Source organism: Dipodomys spectabilis, unplaced genomic scaffold, assembly GCF_019054845.1.
Source record: "Dipodomys spectabilis isolate Male_0828 unplaced genomic scaffold, ASM1905484v1 ptg000178l, whole genome shotgun sequence".
NCBI lineage: Eukaryota > Metazoa > Chordata > Mammalia > Rodentia > Heteromyidae > Dipodomys > Dipodomys spectabilis.
Window position 1 is genome coordinate 897694 of NW_024870855.1, and position 21798 is coordinate 919491.

General features: G+C 47.4%; 1 protein-coding gene across 1 annotated transcript in view; it reads right to left on the reverse strand.

Annotated features, from left to right (window-relative positions):
- Tns3 (tensin 3) overlaps window positions 1-21798 on the reverse strand; it is a 201657-nt gene that overhangs the window by 137833 nt on the left and 42026 nt on the right. Inside the window, 1 exon segment of the mRNA XM_042694968.1 lies at window positions 16322-16360. The gene's annotated coding sequence lies outside the window, so the exon portion shown is untranslated.

Below are 21798 nucleotides of genomic sequence, written 5' to 3' on the forward strand. Positions count from 1 at the left end.
AAAAAAAAAAACTCATGGTCTGGGTTTTGTCCCCTGAGTTTTTTGTGCTCAAGGCTAGCTGTGGCTCAAGCCACAGCTGTACTTCTGGTATTTTGCTGGTTCATTGGAAATAAGAGTATCATGAATTTTTATATTATGAACTTTCTTTCTCAGGCTGGCTTCAAACCTCAATCCTGATAGCTCAGCCTCTGAGTAAACAGGCCTGAGCCATCAGCACCCAGCAGTTCCTTTTCCAAATAGTTCTTCTTCCTCCTCCTCCTTCTCCTTCCTCTTCCTCTTCCTCCTTCCTACTCCACTTCCTCCTCTTCCTCTTTGTCCTCCTCTTCCTCTTCTTTTGCCAACTCGTTTTAAAAGACTGAGATTTTTTTTTTTTTTGTCCAGTTGTGGAGCCTGAACTCTGGGCCTGGGCGCTGTCCCTCAGCTCTTCAGCTCAAGGCTAGTACTCTACCACTTGAGCCACAGTGCCACTTCCGGCTTTTTTTTTTCCTGCTTATGTGGTGCTGAGGAATCAAAGCCAGAGCCTCATGCATGCAAAGCAAGCTCTCTACCACTGAGCCACCTTCCTAGCCCTGAGATTATTTTTGTCTTTAGAATTTCCCCATTCCTGATGTTGCTGGCCCTCTCTTGTTACTTCATAGATTGTTCTGGGCCCTGGCTTCCTGCCAGAGGCTTGCTGCAATTCTGGGTTGATTTCTGGTAAGGATTAAAAAGGAGGCACATGACTTGCACCCACTTCCCTTTTGCAACTGTAGAGACCACTTAGGATCTTAGGGCTGCAAAGTCCATTGTCCAGTTATGAGAGTTCTGCAGTTATTTCTCAACTCTAAGAGCTGAAATTCCTCTTTCAATACAACTTTCCATCGTCCTTCATCTGGAAAGCCCCGAGGTAAAGGAAAGGAAGCGTGGCTGAGGATATAATAGAGTTAAACAGAGCTGAGCTCAGTAGTAGAGTATTTGACCTAGCGTATACCAAAGCCCTGGGTTCAAATTCCAGCCTCCCCACCAAAAAAAAAGAAAAAAGAAAAAAAAAGAAAAGATAAAGCTTTCATTGCTTCTCTTTACTGACTGATTTTTAGAGTGAGTTCCTAGCATCCTTCCAAAAGGAACTGAGTGTTTAACTTTTTCAGGGCTTGAAATCAGAGCCTGGAGTCAAGCTTTCTTTTTGCTGTCTCTCTCTTGCACTCTTACCACTTGAGCCACGGCTCTGCTTCTGGCTTTTGGGTAATTAATTGGAGATAAGAGTCTCACAAACTTTCCTGCCCCAGCTGGCTTCAAACCACAATCCTCAGATTTCAGCCTCCTGAGTAGCTAGGATGATAGGCATGAGTCATGCACACCCCAGCAGGGAGCAATTTCAAATAAAGTCTTTTGTAAATAAAGTCTTTATTTTTAAATAAACTCTGTTGTACCAGTCAATTTTGTGTCCCAGCCCCAAACAACAAAACTATCCATCATTACAAGCTGAGCCTAGGTCCATCCTGTCCCTCTGAAGGCTTGGTTCTCTGCTCAGAGCCTGCTCTCAAGCCCCCTTCATTTTAGAAAAACTGGCCAAGACTGCCTGTCCTGCATGCAGGCCAGGGGAAGGCAGAGGTGGAGTGTGTCATGGTCACCCCGTCACCCGGCTGAGAAAGAAACTGCTGTCCAGATGGAGAACACTTCACCCAAATGGAAAGTACAGAAGCGATTACACATGCAGTTGAACAGAACGCTCTGCATTCCTTCTGTCTGCTCAGCCTCCCCATGTGACTATTTCCAGTCAACACAAAATTATCTTTTTTTTCTCTTCTGCAGTGAGTGTTTTTCGAGGGGAAATACACATTTTAAACAAATTTGTTACCAATGCACTCGGAAAATGCCATTGTTCCAGCAGCCAAGCCAGGGCTAGGTTCCTCAAGCAAGCACCTGGCTTTCAGAACTGACAGAGGGACATGATCCCAGCCCTAAGCAGTGGACAAACAGAGAGAGGCCTTGCAGGGGCTCAAAGGCCTCTTGGTGCCCAAGGAAACAGCCTCTGCACCTGCTTCTGAACACAGGAGCCCCAATGTCAGGCTAACAACCACATGAGACAAAAAAACAGGGCCCCAGGTCAGCTAGGGAAGATCCAGCGAATTCTGGCTCCAGGGCTGGCTCTGAGTTGTGGATGCAGATTCGGAAGACAGAGTTAATTTTCATGCAGAGTATCCTCTCTGATAGGTAACACATGCTCAGGTATTTAAATGCTATGCCAAACACAACGAGCCCGCTGATCTGCAGTCAGAGTAGCACTCAGCCACATGCTGAGAGGTCTCCAATTTGGTCTCTTCTTTTCTTTTTCTTGGTCCAAGACCAGGACTCAAACTCAGTACCGGATGCTTTCACTCATTGGCTAGTGGTCTACTACATGAGCCACTCCTCCAACCCTGGTCCCCAATTCTAAGTAATAGAAAGATGCAAACACCTAGACACCAGTGGTTGACACCTGTCATACCTGAAAGGCTGAGGCTAGGAGGCCTGTGGCTCCAGGCTAGCCTGGGCAAAGAAGAAGCTGTGGAAGAAGCTGGGCATAGTGGCATGTTAATAGGAGAGTCAGGGTCTATCATAGACCAAGGCATGAGGTGAAACCCTATCCCCAAAACAACCAGTGCAAAAAAGGGCTGGAGGCATGGGTCAGGAGTTAGAGCACCTGCTTAGCAAACTCATGCTCCTGAGCATATACCGCAGCACCAAAAAAGGAAATAAAGCAACATTTGGTTTACCTGGTTAGTATTTATAGGATATAGCCACCCTCCACCTCAACCCTGCATCGTGTGGCCACTACCTTCAAAGCCAGTCACATGAACACACATGATTCCTTTTTCCTTATTCATTGTGGACAGTAAGCCAGCCAGTGGATTTGGAAGCATTCACTCATTCATTCATTCAAAGCACTGCTTCAAGGCAAGCACCTGTAGCTCACACCTATAATCCTAACTTCTCAAGAGGCTGCGTTCTAGAGGATCATGGTTCAGAGCCAGCACAAGCACACACACACAAAAAATCAGACTCTTAAATCTCCAATTAACTAGTCCAGCAAGAAAACTAGGCAAGTATGAGGCTTTGAGTTGAAAGGGAGGAAAGAAGGAGGGAAAAGAGGGGTGAAAAGGGAGAAGGGAGAAAAAATTGGAGAGGAGGGAAAGGGAGGAAAAAGAAAGGGAGGGGCCAGAGGGAAGGGGGAAGGAAGGGAGGGGAAAGTCATTGGAGGGGAGGGAGGGAGGGAAGGAAGGAGATTGGCTTCCAGGCTTCCTGTCCTGGGGACTCAAGTTGGTATTTTAATTTTGCTTTAGCGAAAGTGACTCTGGATGACACCCTCTTGAGGGCCCAGGAGAAGGTGGGTCCAGGGTCCAAAGAACTCAGATGTCCGGCTGGGAAGGTGGCTCAGTGGTTGAACGCTAGCCTTGCATGCATGAGGCCCTGGGTTCGATTCCTCAGCACCACATAAGCAGGAAAAAAAAAAAAGCCGGAAGTGGCGCTGTGGCTCAAGTGGTAGAGCGCTAGCCTTGAGCTGAAGAGCTGAGGGACAGCGTCCAGGCCCAGAGTTCAGGCCCACGACCGGACCCCCCCCCCAAAAAAAAAAAAAAAGAACTCAGGTGTGCTGGCCTCACCTCTTACTTCACAATGAGGGTCCCCAGGCCCAGGTACGAACATCAACCCCAACCCCACAGACACAAGTGAGCTACCATGCCTGTGGGAATTCTGCCACAGACTGGATCTGCTGCACCACACACCTGGTGACACAGAACGTGGTCACCACGGGTGTGACTCAGGCCTGTGGGCTTTTAATCATTAGCTAAGGCTGGGTGTAAGGTAACACCACCCAGGTCACCACCTTCTTTGAGTGGAGGCCTCTCCATTCCCTTCCTCTGTGGAGGGGGACAATGGCTGTGGAGGGGATCAGTTACAAAAGGGGGGGGGGGGAGTCCTCAATGCCTTTTCTTTCAGGTGTAGAAGGTTTTCCAGATTTCCCTGTAGAAAGTAGACTGCAAGCGGGAAGCTTCTGGCGACAGAGGATACCAGTAAGGCTGCAGCCAAGGAGCTCAAAACAGGGTGCCTTTCCCAGAAATCCAGACAATTCCCGCCCTCCAAGCTGGAAACAGCCACAGGCCGGCTGTTATTTTAGGTGTGGGAGGGGATGGCAAGATCAAAGAAAAGTATAGATCAAAGTTTAGCCTGCAGTAGGCGAGAGCCACAGACATCCAGAGTTCTGCCTGCTAGCTCACCAGGCCTCAGGGCGGCCTAGCTAAGACCCTGCAGGAAAAGAGCTGAACCCTTCTAGAATCATCCATCAAAACTGGCCTGGCTCCAGGAGCCAATGGCTTATGCCTGTAATCCTAGCTACTGAGAAGGCCTAGATCTGAGGATTGTGGTTCACAGCCAGCCTGGACTGGAAAGTCTGTGATACTCCTATCACTGGACCACCAAAAAGGCAAAAGTGGAGCTGTAGCTCAAGTAGTAGAACACTAGCTTTAAACAAAAAAGCTCAAGGATGGCACCCAGGCCCTGAGTTCAAGGCCCAGGACTGGCACAAAATAAAAACAAAAACCAAAAAACCACTGGCCTGACTCCTAAGCAAGCATTCTCTGCTGCTTCTTGCTAGGTGCTGGCAAGCTCACACCCATAATCCTAGCTACTTAGGAGGCTGAGATCTAAAAACGTCTCAAACCAGCCTGAGCATGAAAGTTTAAAAGAACTTTATCTCCAGTTAACCACCAAAAAGCTAAGAATAATGAATGCACAAGCTTTGAATTCAAGCCCCAATACGGACACCAAAATTTTTAAGGTCTCCAGTCACTATGTTTAAAATGAACTATACAACTTGTGAGTGGGAACAGGAAGGAAAAACTAGGAGAGAGCGAAGGAAGGGGTGGCACTGTTCAAAACGAAATGTATTCTCTTTACCTAACTTACATAACTGTAACCCTTCTGTTCATAATATCAATGGATTTTTTAAAGTCTCCAATCAGAGAAACAATTAAGTATTGTAGTTTTCATACAACACCCCCACCATCCCTACCCTAGCTCTCAGTGTTTACCTTAATATTAAGGAATGCTGACTAAACCTCCCCAAGAGACTTGCTCCAGGACCCAGAAGAAGTTGGACCCTGGTCCCATTTTGAAAGACCAAATGGGACTCTGGTCTCAAGGCTGCCTCTAAGACCCAGAGCTAGAAAAAGCCCTGAGGTTCTACCATGCGCAGGGACAGCACTCTAGGAACTCTGGGCTTACATTAACTCCAGGCATGGCACACCTTAGTGAGCCTAACCTAATCATACTCTCCTAAGCTTTTCCATCCTGTCTGCATCGCTGCATCTTCCTAGTGTCTCCCCACCTTTTTTTTTTCTTAAACTGATACTAGGGCGTGAACTCAGAGCCTGAGCACTGTCCCTTAGCTCTTTTGCTCAAGGCTGATGCTCTACCACGTAAGCCACACAGCCTCAGCTTTTTGCTGGTTATAATTGAAGATAAAAGTCTCTCAACCTTTCATGCTCAGGCTGGTTGGGAACCACAATCCTCAGATCTCATCCTCCTGAGCAGATAGTATTACAGACGTGAGCCACCAGCACCTGGCAAGTCTCCCTCTTACCGAAGCCCTCCAAGGTACCTTCCAACGCGCCCATACTTCATGCTCAGGTTAACAATAGCATTTCTCTACGATAACTATGATGTGCTGAGTTACAATATATATTTGTTATTATTATATTGTTGTTGTTGTTGTTATTATTACTTTGAGGTCTCACTTGGCTTTTGCCAAAACAGAGATGTGCAATTTGGTTCCCTGAGTCAAATGGAATGCATGGTCTTTAACCTAAGAGGCCCCATGAGCTCAAGATGACTGTAGCCAAATCCATTCATGTGTTGACACACGGACACATGTCCTGTAGGGCAGTTTCGAAGGACAGTGGTAAGCACATAGCTAAGACTTTGCTGTGTATGATGTGCCAAGTTTTTGTGTGCTAGAAGTTTGCCGTGGTGGTAGAAGACACTGGCTACCAAGATATGACCGATGTCCAAATAAACACATGATTTGGGAGGCAGAAATTCATACACAGGGATTTTTATATGAAGGCATTTGGGATAAAATTCACACAGTAAAACCACTGTAGGAGAGACCTCCTCAGGCCTCAAGCTCTGGGTCACAAGGCTGACCTCAATGACTCGTTCCAAGCCCAGAAATGTAAAGCTTAAGTGCTGGAATTTGCTGTTACTATATTTCCTTCCTGCCTTCCTTCCTTCTCTTTCTTTTCTTTCTGGTGCTGGTACTGGGTCTTGAACTCAAGGCCTAGGTGCTGTTCCTTAGCTTTTTTGCTCACGGCTGGCGTTCTATCACTTGAACCACAGGTCCACTTCCGGCTCTTTGGTGATTACACTTCCGGCTCTTTGGTGGTTAACTGGAGATAAGAGTCTCACAAACTTTCCTTTCCAGTTGGCTTCTTACTGTGATCCTCAGATCTCGGCCTTCTGAGCAGCTAGGATTACAGGCATAAGCTGCCGACAGACGCTCTTTTCACCAATTTACAGCCTCTACCCAAGCACCTGGTGGCCATTCTTTCAGAAATAACCGGGGACCTTAAAGAGACTAGCATGGGTTTCTGGAAAATGTAAGGAGAAGCAGATTTCTGAATAGTCAGTTTGTCCTTCATGTGGGACAGCAGTTATACGTGGTCTTGTGAGTTTAAACAAACCTTCATGAATAACGTACCAACAGGCACATTCAACACACATGCATTTACAAGAGTGACACAGACACAGAAACATACACACCACGCACTGTGCGACCATCTCAAGGACCACACAAAAGACACAGACACGGAAACACATGCCAATCGTATACACCCATCTTAGGGACTTCACTGGCAAAGCCAAGTTTGAAAACTCTAGCCTTACCCTGTGTAACTCTGGGTTGCACAAACAGCCTGGCTCATTAGCTTCCCTTGAAGAGAACTCCAGTCATTGTGACTTAGAAACTATTCTCATATGCCTCTCTTCCACATGACAAATGAGAAAAGCAGTCTGTGTGGGCATGCTCCTGACCTGTGGCTGCCACTGGCCCACACACGGCCACCGGGAGGCCACCAGGAGGCCACCGGAAGAAGCCAGGAATATAGGCCAGGCCTCTTTCACGACCACTCTGTAAATAGTATACTTCCGCAGGGCTGATCCAGCAGTGACGGTGGAGACTGGACCACATGCGTGGACTGCAGGATATCCGCCCAAAGCCCACATCCACATCCCGGAGTGAACTGATACACATCAGCTCACTTGGATGGCACATGAAAACAAACACAAGATGAAGGAAGAACTTTGCCACTGAAACTAGATGAAGATCTGTCAGGCCACTGTCAGCCACTGTCGGAGGTCTGAGGAAGGATCATGGAAACCAGCAACTACCAACTGGGGGTGAGGGAGGGTGCAGGCAGAACATGGGTTCTGGAGGATCGCAGGACACAGAGCAATCTAAGCCTGCTCAGTGATAGCTCACCCCCTCAGGAAGCAGAGGATGCAGGCTGGAGCTCACCCCACTGGTTCTCTCCCATCAGATGGCAAGAGAAGAAGAAACAGAAAACATATGGCAAGGCTGAAGAAAAACTTCGCTATCCTCCCAACTCCAAGGAATGGCTTATCAAGCTCTCTCCGTCCACCATGTATTTCCTGCATGCATAACCGTAACCCACACTGGGGATCTTAATACATTGTTACATGCGATGGAAGAGCAGAGCAGGAGCCACAAGAGTGAAAGGACTCAGATCAAAGTCACAGGGTTATTGCAGGCCTGCATGTGATGTGAGGAACTTTCTCTTCCATTCACAGAGAATCCTATTTTCTAGAACACCTCCACAGTGTGATGTAAGCAGGTGAGAAAGCTGCCCTGGTCCCTATACAGTTCTAAGATGCGGTCACTGAAAGAGAGAAGCTCATTATAGCTTTTGCTAAAATAATTATGGCAGCACACCTATGAACAGACAGAAACATCTGGCCTATAGCTCTGAGCTCAGCGCCTACTCACAGCAACTGAGTCAACACATTCCAGACCTGCCTACCCACAGGAGACATTTTCTCTGCTGGTTCGTGCTTTATTCTCTCCTTTCAGATAAGATGCCTGTCCATAACAGAGATTTCCTTTTCCCATTGGCTCCCAAACAACTCAGTGCCTGGTTAATTGGCAAAGGCAGGCCTGCTCCTGAGCTCCTATTACCAATCACACTGATTGACAGCCTTGCTCAAACCTCAGCTTTACACTTTCATAAGCAACAGCTATCAACCAAAGAAAATTCTGCCCCTGGAAAAAGAAACAGAAAAAAAAAATGTCCCAGGTAAACAGCCACAGGATCAATGCACCACTCCCTTGGGAAAGGTTTCCTCTCAAGTCATAAAGCCTCCCTCCTCCCTCCCCACCCTAGATGCTTATGGGGACACTGCTGTCCTTACAAGTAAGTCACAATACATCAACACATCTGGCTGGTGGGGGTCCTTCACTGCCTCTTCTCTGTCAAAGACCAAATGATGACAGTTTCCAAAATGTTGTACCCCAAGCCTGGCAGACCTAGAAGCTCCCTGTATTTGGAATACATGCGGAGGAAGGTGGCATGAAGCAGGCACAGGACCAGGCAGAGGAAGGGCCAACCAGGGTAGAACAGAGCAGGCAAACAGCTCTTAGCATCCAGTAGCTCACTCAAGGGAGTTCAGATCCTTGGCAGCAGAAGCACGTCCACAGTGCTGAACACTGGCCATGGCTGTGATGGGACATCAAGCAGGAACATGCTTCCTACTTGCAAGGCTGGGGAATCACAGAGCTGGATTAGCGCATCAACATGACCCCCAAAGGCATCAGAGGTCAGAGGGGAAGAGAAAGGGGGCCGGAGGAGGCACCTGCCCACCTCAGCACAGGCAGCACAGAGACCAGACCATTGGCTGGCTGGCTGCCTGTCATCAGCAGCCAGAAGCAATGCAACCATGGGCAAGCTTTCCAACCCCTTGTCCATCTCCGACCTGTTCAGAGAACTGGCAAGACACAGAGGCCCAGAAACTCAGTGATTCTTACTCACTGGATACCGGGTGGGGGGGGGGGGGGGGGAGCACCAATGACCAATGGCAGCATCTTTATCTTTAGAAGTACAGCCACAGCCCGGCACCAGTAGCTCATGCCTGTAATCCTAACTACTCAGGATTGCAGTTAAAAGCCAGCCCAGCAGGAAAGTCCAGGAGACTCTCATCTCCAATTAATTAACCAAGAAGCTAAAGTAGAGCTGTGGCTCAAGTGGTAGAGCACTAGCTTTGAGCCAAAACAGAAAGAAAGAAAACTCAGGAATGGTACCCAGGCCCTGAGTTCAAGTCCCAGCGCGCGTGCGCACGCGCACACACACACACACACACACACACACACACACAGGTGCAGCCATGGCTGGGCCAAGGAAATCAAAGCTGGGCCACGGCTGGCCATGTGATTGGCCTGTCTCACTGGCTATGACCTTGGAGACTTCCTTCGCTTCTCTGACACAAGGCAGGCACTCATTGGATGGCTATCAAGGAAGATAAAACCCATTCTCAGGTAACCTAGCCAGGACCCACACAAGTCCAGTGACTCTCAGGTGCCACGCCAGGATATGGGTGTCAGACAGTGTGCCAATTCAAACTGCCAGGGCCTGTGCCAGAAGATTCTCAACCCATTCAGTGCCAGGAAAGAAAACAAGACTGTTTGCTCTCTGTCCAGAGAAGTAGCACTGGGCAGGCAAGAACCCCTTCATCCTAGTTCATCTCAATGTGAGAAGACTCCACCCACCCACAGAGACTCCCTCCCCACAAGGCCCATGCAGGGACACCACACCACAGGGGCGACTGGGCTGGGGCTACCTTCTCCACCTGTGTTGATTCCTCTTGCAGCTAGGAGGAAGCAGCTTTAGGAAGAAAAGCTACGTGGAGGATAAAATATAAGAGAGCTCATCTCATTCTTAGGGTGACTAAGAAGGCCTGGGACACCCCGTGTCCCCGCCCTCCCTCCCACCCCCCCAAAGCTGGTGGAAATAGATGTCTCTAGCTCCAGAGCTCCAGCTGCTGCAAGTTAGTTTTGGCTGGCCTGGGGAAGTATATTTCATTTCTTGCAGTTCCCATGCAACACTGAGATGGCTGGCCCAGGGCTATCCTTTAAGAACTGCCAGTCACAGAGAACTATGAATGGCCAGTTCACACATGCTGTATAGTGACACATCAGTCAGACACAGACCACCCTGGTTCCGAGAGGCTACACTGGAACAGGCTATAGGAGCTCATACCTATAATCCCAGCTACTTGGCAGGTGGAAATAAGGAGGACTGTGGCTTATGCTGGACCAGAAAAAAAAAAAAAAAATAAGAAAGGACCTCCCCTTCCTCAACAAAAAAGCTGGGCAAGGGAACCTCATAGCTGTAATTTTAGCCCCTCAGAGGGATAAATGGGATCAGGGTCAGAAACTGGCTACAGTCAAAAACCTCAAGATTCCATTTGAAAAACTAAACCAAAGCAAAAAGGGCTGAGAGCAAGGCTCAAGTGGTAGAGTAGCTGCCTTTCTGAGAGTACAATAGAGTCAAAAAATTCTTATTTTGGGCTGGGAAGGTGGCTCAGTGGTAGAGCGCTTGCCTTGCATGCATGAGGCCCTGAGTTCGATTCCTCAGCACCACATAAGCAAAAAGAAAAAAGCTAGAAGTGGCGCTGTGGCTCAAGTGGTAGAGCGCTAGCCTTGAGCTGAAGAGCTGAGAGACAACGCTCAAGCCCAGAGTTCAGGCCCCACGACCGGACCCAAAAAAAAAAAATTCTTATTTTGGGGGGCGAGGGGAGGATGGGAAGGGATGGGAAGGGGAAACAAAGGAGGAGGCTACAATGCTTGATAAGAAATGTACTCATTATCTTGCCCATGTAATTGTAACCCCTCTGTACAGTATTTTCACAATAAAAAAAAAATCTTATTTTCTAGTGATACCCCAGCCTTCCTAACATACTGATTTTCAAGGAACCCACATATGTGTAGGGCTGCTGGTATTAAAGCAGAGCACATGCCACCCTGTACTTCTCACCATGTTCTATATGCCCTCTGACTTCAGTGTCACCTATAAAACCCTTCCCCCAGCACAGCATGCAGAGGGCCCTGAAGGCATATAGAAGGCCAGCAGACCCGAGGTGGAGGGGATGTCGATATCCTGACAGGGGACAGGCCTGGTCCTGTGTGTGTGCGTGTGTGTCTGTGTGTGCCAATTCTTTTTTTTTTTTTTTTTTGGTCGGTCGTGGGGCTTGAACTCTGGGCCTGGGCGCTGTCCCTCAGCTCTTCAGCTCAAGGCGAGCGCTCTACCACTTGAGCTACAGCGCCACTTCCGGTTTTCTGGTGGTTTATTGGAGATAGGAGTCTCACAGTCTCTCCTGCCCGGGCTGGCTTTGAACCGCGATCAGATCTCAGCCTCCTGAGTAGCTAGGATTACAGGCGTGAGCCACCAGCGCCCAGCAAGGGCAGTTGAAAGCATGAAAGCATTCTTATAAAGTAATAATATAAGCCAGGTGCTAGAGGCTCACATCTGTAATCTAAGAGGCTGAGATCTGAGTATCATGGTTTGAAACAAGCCAGAGCAAGAAAGTCCTTGAGATTCTTTTCTCTTAAAAAACACCAAAAAAGCCTCAAGTAGAGAGAGCTGTTGCTCAAATAGTAGAGTAGCCTTGAGCAAAAGCTCAATGACAGCACCCAGACCCTGAATTCAAGCCCCAGGATCAGCAAGCACGCACGCACGCGCACACACACACACACACACACACACACACACACACACACACACACACACACACACAGAGCAATATGACCCAGCCACCAGACGCCTGTAATCCTAGCCTCTGAGGTGTCTGAGATCTGAAGATCACAGATCGAAGCCAGCCTGAGCAGGAAAACCCAAGATTCTCATTTCCAATTAATCACCAGAAAAGCTGGAAGTGCAGCTGTGGCTCATGCTAGCCTTGAGCAAAAATGCTCAGAGACAGCACTCAGGTCCTGAGTTCAAGCCCCAGAACTGACACACAAAAAAAGAACAGAAATGATGGGAGTAGAGGTGTAGCTCAAACAGTAGAGCACCAACCTTAACCAAAAAAGCCAAATAAATATGAGGTCCTCAGTTCCAACTCTAGTACTGATACATATATACACAACATAACAGTTACTATGCTATAGTCTAGGAGCATAGTAGGCTACACATGAGTACACTCTATGTTAGCACATTAAAATCACTCAAGTACACACATCCCAAAAGCTATTCCCATCCTCAAGTGACATACACATAGCTTCATAGAAACCATAAAGATCACATGCATAATAGGTACACGTAATAGATGGATTACAATTATATACAACACATAGAAACTCATGTACACAGCCATCAAAAATCACATGCTAAATGCATACACATATATATATATGCAAAATCATATACAAAATCACATACAATATATACGCAGATATATCTAATAGTTACAAGCATAATATAAACATCTACACATTCACATGCAGAACTACACACATATATCCACACACAAAAAACAATTACTCAGAACACGTTCATATATGCATGCGCAGCACATGCTTGTCTATACAGCGAAATACAAACAATGGCACATAGTAGACACACATTCACTCATTCGCACACTGAGTGGCCAGAATGTGTGCAAAAGCTGGGCCAGGCCCCTCCCCTACATAAGCATTGAGGTGTGTCCTGATGCAGAGAGAGGTCAGGACAAGCTCCTCACCTTTGGGCAGGGCATCCTCAACTCAAGCTGCCAAGGCTGGTAACCAGTCTTGTAGAGACCCCTTTTTTGTTTTGTTTTGGTTTGGTTTTTTGTGGGTCGTGGGGCTTTAACTCTGGGCTCTTCCCTCAGCTCTTCAGCTCAAGGCAAGGGCTTGTAGAGACCCCTTTAGGCCTGGATTATAAATACAACTTTCCACCAGGGATGACATGATGTGGGGGGAGGGGGGCCGGAAGAGTTGGGGGGGTTGGGGGGAGAAAGAGACTTGTGGACAAATCTGGACACAAAAAGCCTTTAGGCAGGAGCAGAGCTGGAGCATTGTGGGAAAATGAGAGCAGCACCCCTTTCCCCACCTCCCATCAGTCACGGGGGCAAACCACAGCCTGTCCAAGTCGAGTGCTAAGCAGTCTTACTCTGCACCCCCCACTTGAGTCCAGAAGGGAGAGGGGAGGTTACCCAGAGCAGGGCTGGACACCATGGGCAGTGTGGATGGGAGCCAGTGCCCTCCACCCCCAGGGCCCTCAGCTCTCAACACTACAATGTATTTGTATAACCGGGCTCATGCCTGTAATCCTAGTTACTCAAGAGAGTGAGGTCTGAGCATCATGGTTCAAAGCCAGCCACGGCAAAAAGTCCATGAGACCCTTATCTCCAATTAATTGCCAAAAAGCAGGATGCGGAGCTGTGGTCTGGCTTTAGTGAGAAAAACTAAAGGACACTGCCCAGGCTCTGAGTTCAAGCCCTAGGACACACGAACACACAAACACACGCACAATTTTCATCATTTTTAGATACTTAAGCTTCCCAGTGAGTTTTCTTTGGTCTCTCTTGTGACCTAAACTGCACACTTTGTGTTCCCAGAAGTGAAGAGAGGAGGTAATAAACCCCAGACTGTGGATGGGACATTTGTAACATATATCACCTGTCCTTCCTCTACCTGTCAGCCAGGTTAGGAGGATCCCATTCCCATGGGAAAAAAAAAAAAAAAACAACTGGTCCGGCGCTGGTGGTTCACACTTAATAATCCTAGCTACTCAGGAGGCTGAGATCTAAAGATCATGGTTCAAAGCCACTCCTGGTCAGGCAGTCCATGAGACGCTTGTCCCCAATGAATTATTCAGAAAACTATTCAGAAAAAGGCAGAATTGGGGCTGTAGCTCAAGTGGAAGAGTGCTAGCCTTGAACACAAAGAGGTTTAGGGACAGTACCCAGGCCCTGAAGTCAAGCCACAGGACTAGCCAAAAAAAAAAAAAAAAAAAAAAATGGGGGGGGGGGGGGGATGAGGGGGGGGGCTGGCAGACCAAGGCTCAGCAGTAGGTCCAGGATCTGGGCTCAACTTTGTCAGGAGAGCTAGGTGTCTGTCATACTGCATCCCACAGGGACTGTGCCCATGAAGGACAGGACCAACATCATCACAGACACAAAATGCCCAGCAAAACCAAGTGGATGTGGTATGTGACAAAAATCAGTTCTGAAGGCCTGATGCCCTGTCATAAGAGAGACAGCAGCAAATAGCAAGCTAAGGGAGGTCCTTCTTCGGTGGGGGGGGGAGGGGGGAGCAGTGAGAGGAGGGTTCCCAGGTCTCTAGGTATTATCCTGGAAGCAGGTAAGTCATCAGGCACAAGGGTTAAAATGTGGGACAGATGCGGGGGGGGGGGGGGGGGGTGGCCTGGAGTTTCATTAAAAAAAAAGTAGATCAGAATTCGTATTTACCTAACAACAACCCCAAGTGTTATTGTATGTTTACCTTTCATCAGATAAAAATATGGCATCTGTCAGGGCTGAATGTCTACGAATCATTGCATCATGCTCAACACATTGCCACCTGTGACACAGGTTCACTGAGTATGTTGCTTTATCATGAGGACAGGAAGGAGAAAAGCTAGGGAACTCAAGCCCTGAAGGTTAATTTTACTGAACCCAAAGGCAGTTCCTACAAAGGGACATATGGATTCTCTCCTTTTAAGGAAAAGAAGTCCAAGTGTTGAGAGGCCAAAGGACCTACAGAGCTCTGGCCTAGGGAAAAAAAGGCTCCAGAAGATACAACTTATAACTTAAAGAGAAACATCTCTGAAGAAGAAATAAGAATGGCCAGTAGACATATGAAGAAATGCTCAACCTCTCTAGCCATAAAAGAAATGCAAATCAAAACAACATTGAGATTCCACCTCACCCTAGTTAGAATGTCTATAATCAAGAATTCGAATTCAAGCCCACTACCGACAGAAAAAAAAAAAAAAACTCTAATAACAACAGATGCTGGAGGGGATATGGACAGAAGGGAACCCTCTGCATTGTTGGTGGGAGTGTAAACTTGTTCAAACACTTTGGAAAGCTGTAGGGAGGTTCCTCAAAAGACTCCACATAGAGCTCCCCAAGACCCAGCAATCCCCTTTTGGGCATTTACCCAAATGATCACAAACAAGACCATACTAAAGCTACCAGCACAACTATTGTTTATTACAGCATTATTTACCATAGCTAAGATATGGAACCAACCCAGATGCCCCTCAGTAGATGAATGGATCAAGAAAATGTAATACACACACACACACACACACACACACACACACACACACACACACACACACACACACACACACACACACACACACATATGGAATGCTATGCCTCCATCAGAAAGAATGGCATTGCCCCATTTGTTAGGAAATGGAAAGACTTCGAAAAAATTATATTAAGTGAAGTAAGCCAGGCCCAAAGAAACATAGGTCCCATGGTTTCCCTTACTTGCAATAACTAGTATATGTCTGGGACAAGCAGAAAAGGTCAAAAGCTATGTACATATGACCAGATAAGATGATGTTAAGTGAAATGAACCCCAAGGTAAAGATACAAGTGTTTTTTTCTTTCTTGATATTGTTCGTAAGTATTTATAATGTACCATGTGATTTTTTTTTTGTTTCTTTGTATGTTCCTCCCCCACAGTATAATCTGTTTTCACTGTATGTGATGTCAGTGTCCTGCATCTTGTATACACTTCTCTAGCTTAGGGAGGGGAAGGGGGAAAAAATGCTTAAATAGGGACAGGTTAACCCATTGTAACAATGAGATGTACAAGACACTATGTTGAAAAATGAACTTTACAATTTAGGCGTGGAGGGAGGGAAGGGTAGAAGTGTAGTTGTGGAGGTGGGAGGGAAGGGATGGTAGGGGAAAAACAAAGGAGGAGTTAACAATGCTCAATAGGAAATGTACTCATTACCTTGCTCATGTAACTGTAATCCCTCTGTACAGGATTTTTACAATAAAAAACGTATTAAAAAAAGATACAACTTATAAAGACAGTCCAAACAAAGCATCTACATTGCTGCTCAGGAAGGAGGCTACAATCCAGAGGATGGCAATTTGAGGCCAACCAGGAGAGAAAAGTTGGCTTGACTCCATCTCCAAAATAACCAGGCTGGAGGCATGGCTCAGATGGTAGAATGCCAGCTGAGCAACAAGGCCCAGCAAATTTGATATTGGTGAGGGGACACGACAGACAGACAGACCTACCACCAAAGTAAAAAGGCCCCCAAAAGAAACACAAAGGACTGACCTGTTCCCGGTGGACTTGTACACAGCAGGGTGTCACCACCTTAAAGGGAGAAGAAAGAGGTAAGCCAGGGGATTCTCAGAAAACTTAGCTTGAGAAAGCGCAATAACTGAAAACAACAGAATCCAGGTTTTGTTAACTTTGGGGAAGTTTGAGTTCTTTTTTAAGGCTTTCAGAAAAAAAATCACAGGGCCTCCCATGAACAAGGCTATCACTCAGAGTGCCAACTTCTACTGCAAGCAGCTGGTGGCCCCAGGGCAGAAACTTCCAGACCCATCAGCCCTTTGGCACTGAAGCACCTGGGAAGCTGCATTCAGAAAACATGGAGGGATCTGCACAGTGGGATTCAAGCTGTCCCCAAGCCACCCCACCTCAGACCCACACCCGCGCACACTGCTCTCCAGAGTGGACTGCCCTCTGCAGGTGGAACTGAGAGCGGACAACAGGTCCTTCCGGTGGCTCTACCACAGCCCTCTGACAGCCAGAGAGCTTCTCATTAAGAGGGGCCAGAGGCTCACGCCTGTCATCCTAGCTACTCAGGAAGCTGAGACCCTGAGGATCACAGTTTGAAGCCAGCCCAGGCAGGAAGGCCCATGAGACTCCATTAAACTACCAGAAAGGCCAGAAGTGTGTTGCTCAAGTGGAAGAATGCTAGCCTTGAGCACAAAAACTCAAGGACAGCACCCAAGCCCCAGTACTAGTATTATAAAAAAAGAAGTAAAAATTAATTAATTAAAGGGTTAAAATGCAAGGGCTGGGGATGTGAAACTGTCACCAGATGCAAGCACAAGGCCGTGAGTTCAAAACCCAGCTGGGGGTTTGAGGGCAGAGGAGCAGGGGGTAGGAGAGGAGGCTTACATATATCAGGTCAAAATGGTAAGACTCAGGCCTGAAACCCAAACAGAAAAGGTCACCATCAGGCATGACTGAGCCAATGGAGACAGAAGGCAACTTACTCTAGCTAATTGCCATGAGCCTCAGTTTTCACATCTGCTATGGGGAATATCAGTCTCTTCCTCTGCAATGTCTCTGTGAGGCTCAAGAGAGTAGGCTCTGAAGAGTGCTGACACAGAGCAGGGTCTCTGCTCATGAGAACACAGAACATCCCATATTCATGTGGGGTTAGGGGGTCAGACTAGAACCTGACCAGAAACAGCATCTGCGGGAAGGAATCCAAGTCTGGCTCCCCCGCTGCTGTGCTCAACTCATTTTCTTTCTAAAAATGTGGAAAGGAGGGGAGATGCCAGGGAGCTGACTAACTGTCACTGCAGCTGGAAGTGGGCGGCAGCATGACCCTGCCTCTTCCTTTGGCAATTATTTATAGCTCTCTTGCTTATCTTCCTCAATTAAGTTCCTCAAGGAATATGTGAATGGTCATTCTTCTGTCTGGGACACATTGCTCCACCAGGATTATGACTCATGTTAGCTGGGGGGCAGGGATCTTCTGTCCTGGCACCTGATCTTCCCTCTAGCTAGCTATCCCACCTGCGCATGCACACACATGCGCTCACATACACACAGCACCTAATAAGCAGAACACGTGGATTTTTATCTGTGTGTTCTCAGTTCTGCAGGAACACGTTGCAGTTTGAGGAAGGGAAGAAGGAATGAGTTTCTAAATGGCTTTGGAAACAGACAGAGCCTTCTAAAACAGAAGCCATTAAGAGATTCAGCCCAAAGCCCTTATGCGTGCTGCATCCCAGATGGACCACATTCCAGGACCAGAACTAGGTGGATCTGGACAGCTGACCAAGGAAGGGCATCTCGTAAGAATGGAGAGCAGGTGATGGATCCAGGGTGGCACATCACCTGCTTGCTCCATCTCCAATTCTGGCTCTGGCTGCGACTTTTCACTCGGCAGAAAGGAAGTGTCATGGGCAAGGTTTGTTTGACTAACCTTCCTTGGCATGAAGATGCTGATGTCCCTTTAGGGTCTCAACCCAGCCATGGACAGACCCTGAAAACTCAGCAGTAGCTGGCTGACACTGAGAGCCAGTGGGAGGCACCTAGCTGGGCTCTGCCCAGGCCACAAGGCAATTTTTTTTTTTCAGTTGTAGAGCTTGAACTCTCAGCCTGAGCGCTATCCTTCAGCTCTTCAGCTCAAGGCAAGCACTCTACCACTTGAGCCACTTCTGGTTTTCTAGTGGTTTATTGGTGATAAAAGTCTCACGGACTTTCTCGCCCGGGCTGGCTTTGAACCATGATCCTCAGATCTCAGCTTCCTGAGTAGCTTGGATTACAGGTGTGAGCCACTGGCACCTGGCGGTAATCTCTTTTTTTAATGTCAGTCATGTTGAACTCAGAGCCTGGGCAATGTCCCCCAAGGCTAGCACTCTATCACTTTGAGCCATAATGCCACTTCCTGTTTTCTGGTGGTTAATTAAAGATAAGAGTCTCATAGACTTTCCTGCCTGGCCTGGCTCTGAATCATAATCCTCAAATCTCAGGCTCCTGAGTAGCTAGGATTACAGGCATGAGCACCAGTGCCAGGTTGATAAGGATAAGGCTGTCCTGTCCAGGGTCCCAGAGCTCCGTGACCACCGCCCCCTCCCCTCAATGTAGCCCTTCTGAGCAAGCCACATCAAAGCTGACAACTAGCTGAGAACACATCAGGACAAACCCCCAGGAAGGCCCCTCCATAGATCAAACCCACAGACACGTGACCACAGGCCCAAGCACTGTCTGCAAGCTTTCATCCTGAGTCAGACAGGGGTTACATGCAAACCCTCGCAGAGTCTGACCAACTACAATTCTCCTAAAGTCCTTGGAAGTCAGCGACAAGAGGTGACTGCAGTGGGGGTGTGGAGAAAGCACAGCGCTCTCACTGGCAACCAAAGCAAAACCTCCAGAGAGAGCCCTGGACTGTGAGCTGTGAGTAGGGGCACTGGGCCCTGGCACTCCCTCTCCTGAGGGTGGCCAGGCTCCTTGGAGAGGCCTGCGTAAGAGCCACTTTATGGCCTTCTCTCAGCTCTGCTTGGGGCCTAATCTATAGTTACCACGGACAACCACAAACAAACAAGGCTGTGCCCAACCCACACCTGCTTATGTGGGCGCCTGGATCTCCTGATGTCGATAACTCTTGTCTCCCAGCCAGCAGGTCAACAGGAGGGAGGAGAGGAGTGGGGGGAAAGGGACAACTGCACCCCAAGGGTGGGCATGTACATCAGGGGGAGTGTCTGAACATGAGAGTGGATATTTAAAGTGAAGCAAGGTCCCTGGGTCTGATCTCTAGCAACACAAGAAATAAAAGTGAATAGACCTGGAAAAAATTATATTAAGTAAGCCAGACCCAAAGAAAAGTAGGTTGCGTGATTTCCCTCATTTGTAAGAACTAGATAGAGTATGTCTATGATATTCTAAACAAGATCTCAATAACCCAGCTGCTTAGTGCATGAGACCATATGTAATGAAGTATGTCCACATGAACTACAAGATATGGAAACAAGAGGTTCTTATTAGACCCTGTATGTTGTTTGTTCTGTTTTTCTTTTCATTTCCCTTAGTTTTCTGTCCCTTGTGTCTTGCATATAAGATTATCCAATATGCGGAAGGAAAAGGGAATTGCAGAAACAGCTGGACAAAGTATGAACATTGATACTCACTTGACACTATGTTGGATAGGAACATTACAACTTGGGGGGGGAGAGGGGAATAGGGAGGGGTAAGTGGGAGATAGGGAGGGATGGGGTAACAATGATTAAAAACAAATGTACTCATTACCTTACTTATGTAACTGTAACCCTGCTCATCACCTTTTCAATAAAAATGAAATATTTTTAAAAAGGGAATAGAGTGGGTTAGTATAACAGTGTGTTAGTGTGCGCATGCACACACGTGTGTATCTGCATATCTATATGTGAGGGGGGTTGAGGGGGGTTGCAAGTTCTCAACAGTGAGTAGCTGAGTGTCTGTGGCTGTGTGAACGGGTGACCATGTGTTTGAAATGTGTTTCTGTGTGTCTGTGTCTATATCTACAACTCTGGTGAATGGCAAAGCTCCACCCTACCCCACAAGCACACTCTCCTCTCAAAAAGGCCTCAGGTTCAGAGATAGGGCTACCTGGCCTACTCCCTCTGGGAGACCAAAGTCCCAGGGGAGAAAGGACAATTCCATTCAACACAAGCTTGGCAGACACAATTAAACTATAAACTATGCTTTTGTTGTTACTATTAAATTTTACCTTGGACAAAGCCATACAAAGCTGGATGCTGGTGACTCACACCTATAAGCCTGGCTTGATGTTTGAAGTCAGCCTGGACAAAGGGTCTAGGAGACTCTTGCAACCAATTAAATAGCAAAAAACTAAAAATGGATGTAGTAGAGGGCCAGCCTTGGGGGGGGGGATGTCAAGGGAGAGAGTAAGGCCCTGAGTCAAAGCCCCAGTACCAGCATTTAAAAAAAAAAAAAAAAAGTACATAGCAAGAGTGAGATTTTTTTCTAAAAAGTCTCTAAAACTTCATGGCTATAATCACTAGCATTATGAAAAGAGTCAAGGTAAATTTGAGTTTGTTCAGCCATCTGTGAATCATCGAAAATTCCAATCATGTTGGGTCATATAAATGAACTTTCTAGAACCCCACAGAAATCTGAGAGAACCCACCAATTCCCAGCATGTTTTCACTCGTCCCCACACTACAATGGAAGCCGGAGGGCTTGCTTCCTCCGCCTGTTACTTGGCTGCTTGTTCTCCACATAACTCTGTCCCACCCCTCGGCAGAGCTTTCCCCAAGCTGGCATTGAGCAGGCAATAGGCCAATCGTGTGTTCATGCCAGGATGGTAGAAGGTGAATCAGCTAAGGAGCCTCATACAACACTCAAAAGCATTCAATAACTACACACAGAAACTGATGTGTAGCTCCATGAGAGAGCATGATGACAGACCCCAGAGTCTGGAGAGTTCCAGAGCACAGAGTCTGATCCCCAGCACCAAAAGAAATACATAAATAAGGGGAAGGTGGCTCAGTGGTAGAACGCTTGCCTTGCATGAATGAGGCCCTGGATTCGATTCCTCAGCACCACATAAGCAGAAAAAGTAGGAAGGGGCACTGTGGCTCAAGTGGCAGAGCACTAGCATTGAGCTGAAGAGCTGAGGGACAGCACCTAGGCCCAGAGGTCAAGCCCCATGACCAACAAAAAGAAAAAAAAAGAGTGGGCTGGGAAGGTGGCTCAGTGGTAGAGCACTTTGCCTTGCATGCATGAGGCCCTGGGTTCGATTCCTCAGCACCACATAAGCAGGAAAAAAAAAAAGCCGGAAGTGGCGCTGTGGCTCAAGTGGTAGAGCGCTAGCCTTGAACTGAAGAGCTGAGGGACAGTGCCCAGGCCCAGAGTTCAGGCCCCAAGACCAGACCCAAAAAAAAAAAAAAAGAAAAGAAAAAAGAAAGAAAGAAAGAAATACATAAATAAGCCAGGCAATGGTGACTCACCCCTGTAATCCTATTCAGGAGGCTGAGATCTGAGGATTATTGTTCAAAGTCAGCCCA